The sequence below is a fragment of the Polyodon spathula genome, chromosome 8 (assembly GCF_017654505.1).
Source record: "Polyodon spathula isolate WHYD16114869_AA chromosome 8, ASM1765450v1, whole genome shotgun sequence".
Classification (NCBI taxonomy): domain Eukaryota; kingdom Metazoa; phylum Chordata; class Actinopteri; order Acipenseriformes; family Polyodontidae; genus Polyodon; species Polyodon spathula.
The window spans coordinates 49,183,936-49,191,104 of record NC_054541.1 but is presented as its reverse complement, the minus strand read 5'-3'; the positions used below and the strand labels follow the sequence as shown (position 1 = coordinate 49,191,104).

The following is a 7,169-nucleotide window of genomic DNA, read 5'->3' as shown; positions in this document are numbered from 1 at the left end:
TGAATAAAAGGGTGAAAAAAGCAAACTCATCAAATAAACAGTTCACATGGGATAATTTTTTTTTATTTATTTGGATTAAAATAATGTTGAAACAAGCATGTCAGTGACATTCATACCATCCAAGGCTGTCAATCAAAATGAGAGCTTCCAGTGACACATTGTAACGTTTAGACTTAAAATACTGTCCCTGTGACAACTGGACAAGCGGGTCTCAATTGAAACAGCGTTGAAAAGAAATACTGAGCAAAACTCTTTACAAGAAACCCCTTTGGGGAAGGGCACTTCCAATTCATCCAAACTGAACACCACACTACTGCTGAACTCACACGCTGACAAAGGCATTCGCCGAAGCAGTTGTCTACTAGACTTGTTTCTTCCATTTGGAACTCAGTTGAAGTGTTACCTGTAAGCATTGGTGTCATATATCCTGCACGCTCCCCGTCCGCCACATCTATTGTTTCCCCATTTCAAGCAGGTGGTGTCTATGAGGGCTCCAAAAAAGATAGGAGCTGGAATTCCTGCTGTATAAAAAAAAACAGACAAACAATAAGAAAACTCTCAAAAGTGACATGTTTTAGTTTAGATAAATAAAGAGAGCACCAAGAGTACGACGAAACAAGCCTTCCCAATGAACAAAGCTAATATAGCATAGCGTTTGGTCTTCATGATCAAAAAACCAGAGCATCACATGGCAGTTTTAGTCCATGAGTTTTCTACATAGCAGTGGTTATCAACCCTTATAAGGTTGCATTGCACTGGGGTGCTAAGTGTACTTGTGTAGACTGGAATGCATAAGTTAACTGGCTTAATAAAATATATAATTGAACAGGAGTTGTATCTGTTAATGGAGCAAGATGATAGTTACACCATTGACCCACTGGCCTGATCTTTCTGTCTCTCTCTCTCTCTCTCTCTCTCTCTCTCTCTCTCTCTCTCTCTCTCTCTCTCTCGCTCAAATAACTCACCAGCTGTTCTTGTGGCCAATGTGTGAAAACCCAAAGCCAATGATTTTAATTCAGACTTAATGCACCTAAAAAACATAAAATGCAGTATTATCTGTTCATTTGTAATAACACAGTGGAATTATAATACAGAAGAAATACTGTGGGCGTCGGTGCACAGCTCGCCACAGAGTAAGTAGTGAGCCCCACACAGGTTTTGATTTATAAATCACACACGGTGGGTTTTTTGGTGCTGGCATCTAGAATCGTACCAATAAAAAAATGATCTACAATCGCATGTTACTGTACTACAGATCCGATCAACCACAAACGCACTGTACATTCACAAATTAACAAATCTGTACATTAACAGGTATTTAGTAATTTAACTGAAGATTCACACACACAGTATATATAGGTTTCAAATGTGCAGTTCTCAAAGAAACATATGTTATAGTAAGCACAAGTGCAAATTTGAGATCTATGAAGCCAATAGAAGTGAAATTAATTTGTTAGCTACCACATCTTAACCTCATAATAGTTTTCACACACCACCAGCAGTCACAGAATGGTTAATGTGATATTGTATTGCACTGTGTTCACTGTGAAATGCTCTTACTGTGTTTTTCCCAGATCCACTCGATGTTTTGCAACCAGCCAGGCAAGGAGAGATATAGGTGATTCCATTGTCCCCACAAACTGGATCCCACTGATTCCCTGAACAAATGCAGCCCGAGTTGCAGTCTGCAAACAAGGCGTTCTGGAAAGAGGCCTGTTTGACCCTGGAAAAGACAACATGTGCATATAATATGCAAACCAGAAAAAGGTAGCAGTGATTGTAACAAACCGATAAAGAATACAGAATATTTCTTCAGTAACGGAAGCCCCCATGATCTCTCAGGAATTTGAAACACTAAAGGTACACAGTAGTGTAAAAGGAACACTAGAGGACATTTATGTACAATTGAGATTGCTATTTATTGGCAGAACAATAGTTCACTGTTTATAGTTCTGCAGTTTGCACATTGTCCACTAAATCTAAAGCACACACAGATTAGCTGAAGGGTGTGAAGCATATTAGGCACTCTTATTTGACTTTCACAGTAATATTTTGCACGGGGAATACTATTGTTCTGAAAAGACCAGGGAGGGATGTATGTGCATATGACTGTACATAGCAACAAAACACGTGCATATGACTGTACATAGCAACAAAACACGTGCATACCACTGTACATAGCAACAAAACACGTGCATACCACTGTACATAGCAACAGAACACGTAATTAAAGAATCAACGCTTTGAAAGTATGTCCTTTGCTGATCTGCTTAACTCACCAAAGGACATACTTTAATTAGTTATTGCATCACTGGGAGGGAGCATAAGATGATACAATACAATACAAAATATTTAGTACCCTTCATGCCATGGCATCCCAGAGCACTGTACAAAGTTAAAAACAAAACAAGAGAGTTCATGTGTACAATACTCTCCAGCTACAACCACTTATATAAAAGCACATTCACAACAGTATGTTTTCAATTTAGACTTCACTGCTTCAACATGCCAAATGTCAACCTGATTAGAGTTCCACAAACGATAAGCACAGCAGCAGAAAGCTCCGACTCCAGTTGGTTAAAGATGTTGAGTACAATGTCATGTTGCGTGTATGATTGTATTAAAAGAATAAATGTACCCTTTATAGGAGACAGTTAACCCAGCCACTGTGGCATTCTCAGCCCATTGCGAAGAACAAAAGAGACAAGACATAGCCAAGCAAAGACGTCCCGAATGCAAACTTTGCAGCTCCCATCACACTTGAATTTATTCATCAGAAGCCCACCGGAGAATATCCCGGGTGCTACAGCAGGGATATTAATGACACCTAAAAACAGGAGCGTGGGAATTAAAGAGGGTTAAAGAGAATTAAAGATAAAGGAAGCCTTTCACAGGGAAACATGTCACTGTCACAACATTGTTCTGTTAAGAGTACTGCAAAGCTATTTACAGAACTAATTATTCAAACCACTGCAGATTTGTCTGGCTTGTCAGTTTCTCCAGTACCCTGTGCAGTGGAAATCAGAAAAAGTATTCAGTGCTGTCGGCAAAAATATTGCACGGTGGTCCTGATACCACAGTGGACTGTGCTAATATCCCTTATAAAAGGGAAGGACAGGGTTAGGGTTAGGATTATATTATGCAAATAACATTGACACATTAAGCACATTGTAACTATGCATAATAACATTGTAATTATGTGTTAGTACACATGTATTTACTAAGTAACTACTACGTAAATTCAGTTAGGAATAAAACAATATACTGTAAAGCTGTAAATCTAAGTTTAAGATTCAACTTTTAAACCGTCTGTGTAAACCGACGCTTAGCGTTTAATCTGTTGTATACATTTTCAAAGCAGGTTTGATTTAGTATTTATAGTCAACTTTTGTATTTATTTTAAATTTGACTGCGATTTTCACATCGGTATTCAGTTACAGGGAATTAAAATGCATCATGATATAATTAATTTTTCTTACAAATTGAAAACCAATGGAAGATGCTCACAAAACAGTACATCACAGTACCTTACATATAGCAGTATAAGACTAAACATGACGAAGCCTCTTCTTTTACACTTTAAAATAGGAGCCTTTGGTTTCATAACTGCAGCATAAACACAGCCAATAGCACACAATGAAGAAACACACGTACCAATCAGAAAGTTGGCTTTTGAAGCTGATTGTCCATAATGCTGCTCAATGTATTTGGGCTTGTATGTTACCATGCCGATCAATGAATTGAACTGTATTATTGTTATACATAGGTACAAGACGTAGAAATGGTTCACAAGCAGGCTTTTTAACGAGGGACTTTGGAAGGAATCAGAACGGGATTGCGGATGAAAGTGTAATGAACCCAGCTATCAAATAACCGAGCCACCACGCGCCAACCCAGCGGGCATCACCAGGGGCTATTGTGATGCTATCTGGAAACAAATACAGAAGGGTTAACCACAGTCTTCACAAGTGAAACTCTCCTTGAAGACAGCATACCTGTGAGTATTACCGAGATAGCAGTAAAACTCATGCTACTTAGTTAGTCTTGTTCTCAGTAATGATTATAGCATGACCTCTCTAATTCATACCCTATCCACACTACTTACTGTAAATACTGCACAATAGTCACATTTTATAAAACATGATAATGAATGAACTGAATCAACTTAGAAAAGAGCAAAGGATTTGGGTAGATAGGATTGGTCTTTACAATCTTAAGAGTTGACAAAGCCATCTCCAGCCAAAACAGAAAGCAGAGGGAACACAATGCTGGGAATGAAGTGGAGACACAATTAGGACAGAGGGTTGGAGACTTTTTTTAGTGGTGAGGGTGTGGAACGAGTTCCCTAGCCATGCTGTCGATGCTGAATCGATGGAATCCTTTAAGGCCTGACCAGATAGCTAATCGGAATGGGACAAGCATTAATGGGCTGAACGGCCTCCTCTTGTTCATGAATGTTTTCTCTTATGTTCTTCTGAATGGCAATCACATGGTTTCAAGGAGTGGTGTTCGTGCAGTGTGCATCGGGTATTAGTAAGGTCCCAAACGGATGCTGCTGTACAATCACATGGTATAATCACTCCTACCTGTGCTGGTTATTACTGACAGCTTGTCCATTGCATCAGGCTTTGTCTGATCAGAGCTTGCTGGACATGGAGAAAGGTTACTGCTTGAGTTGGCAGAAGATCTAATTGTTGTTTAAAACTTATAGCTGTGCAGAAAACACCAATTTACTGTTTTGCAATGGAAAAAAACACCAGGCATCACTAAGCCCTCTTCACACCGGACGTGGGAAAGCGAGCAGGGCGGGTGCATTTTCTTCGCCGGGGGAGTCAAACCAAACGCACCAATAATGAACTCCTGGTCCGAGTGAAAGCAAAAAAAAAAACAAATAAAACATATTTAGAAATTCGCTCACTAACTGAGCACTGCAGGTCCAGTGTGAGGAGGCTTAATGCATAACGATAATAAAATACAAAAAAATGTACTTACCGACCAATAAAGAAATGAGGCATTGCAATTAAAAACATCACCATCAACATAATCAGGCAGCCAGCTCCGATCATTTTGGGTCTGTGAGCTCCGAAGTAGCTGACAAAAGCAATCACCAACAAACCTAACCGGAGAGAACGGCAATGAATCAATGGAATGAGTCTCCCGCAGAAGCAGCAAACAGTAACACAACCTGGTATGGGTGTGAAACAGCTGGTACACCAGTGTAACCAGAAACCTATCCCCCTGGCAACACACAATCTCTAGTGAATGTAAGCAATGCCTCATAGAAAACATGGTATGTCTTATATACAGGGTCACAGGTTAATGGTTACACTCTGGTATGCCAGCTGAACTTAGAACAAAAAAGACATGTTTGACAGCCATTTTGAGGTCAATACACCAAAATGTAATGAATGAAACCGAAAGCCCTATGAAAGGGATTCTAAAGGAGAAGACTACATTAATAGAGATAAACTGTGATGTTTCAGAGCAGTATCTGTATACATGTCTGAGGCTGTGATACCTAACAATGTTGTGTCAGGCTAACCGGCTACAACTGAGTTAAAGTGTAAATAAAGACTGGAACCAAAAGACTAGGCCGAGACTACATGTTAGAGAATATGCCATTGGTGCTGATGCATCCACATGCTCCATTGTCTTGTACTTTACAGTTTAAAGTTACTTTTTGTTACTTTAAGGATTAAACATTTCAGAACAAATGAGTCCCAGTGCCAAAAAACACTTATGGATAAATACAGTGGAGATAAATGTAATAACAGTTGAGAGACACACACACAGATAAACACTTACCTATCTCAAAGCTACCATCAATAACTCCTATTAAATAACTGGGAAAATCAAATCTCCTCTCCAGCTGAGTTATTGTGCTTTCCATGTAGCTTCCAGATAATGCCTTAGCAAAATAGACAAAAGACAATGCCATGAGAAACATCTGGAATAAACAGGAGAGCGTTCTGTTAGTCCAGAGTTAGCAGCACAGTTAAAGGTTTTCATTCATAGTACACCAAACATCTCAGTCTTGCAACACTTTGAAAAGAATATGTGAGTCAGGACTGGTAATTGAGAACATGGGAATGACTGTAACATCCTATCAAAGCAACTGGGGCCTCCCTTGGTTGCGTTTAATTGGGAGCCATATGAGGCTATATCAGGTCAACGCATGCCATTGGCTTTGGGGTTTCATTGCTTAAACAAATCAGAGCTCTGCCTGTGCTCGTCAGCAACAGATATGGATCCCTAGAAGATCTCGGTAAATGCTCTGGGCAAGTTTGTTTCACACGCTGTGTAGGTCGTAGCGGAGTTCCAGTAGTTACTCAGACTGAGAGTAAGAAACAGTGAATAAGGGATAGTATGTTTGTACACTTGTGCTTCTGAAAGTGCACACAGATGCCAAGCTCAGAATAAGTAAGAAACTATATCGACATTCCCACCATGCTGTCATCATGCTGTATGAGCAAGAGAAGCCGCAGAAATAGTTAAGCGTATAACTTTACCCTTCAACTGAGTTTCACTGAAAGTGACCTCTTTAATGTCTGCTAAAGAACAGCTAATTTGATCTGATAAGCCCTGACCAAGTTGGATGCGGTAAAAAACTAAAGATGCTTATCCAAAACAGTGTTATTCTTGAGAGTATTTTGTAGGGTTTAGTGACAGTTACATAGATTAACTGAAGAACTGCAAGCTAACAGTTTTAGCTGGCACCAGGGGAGCAGAATGCCCAAAATTATACATTTATAATTAACAAAAGACTGGCTGTGCTTTTACCCGGTGAGCCTCGGGGACCCCCTTAATGATATTGGTCTTACTGGGTTCTCACTGATGCACTTCCTCCTCTTGTGTGTTTAAACCCTGACACTATATCAGTCCTTCACCAAATGATAACTGATCATGATCAGAAACTAAAATAAACTAAACCAGCCTCTTTGCTGACGTGCCTCCCCCCAAGAAACAGGCAGGCAATCAAGAACAGCTCGTGTACTTTGACATGAGGGTGTGGTCGGGTAACATCTGAAGGAAGTAAATAAAGAAATAAAGAAATAACACCACAAGGCTGTGTTGCTTTTCTCTGTTCTTTGTTTAGTCATGGAAACATTTCTGTTTTAATCAGAAATGGAACACATTCCACTTTTCCACTGAAGGACATTGCACTGTTC

The 7,169-nt window shown here is 39.7% G+C and overlaps 1 pseudogene; it reads right to left on the bottom strand.

Annotated features, from left to right (window-relative positions):
• Window positions 1-482: 482 nt before the first annotated feature.
• On the bottom strand, window positions 483-4,029 carry LOC121319153 (annotated as a pseudogene).
• Between the last annotated feature and the right edge of the window lie 3,140 nt (window positions 4,030-7,169).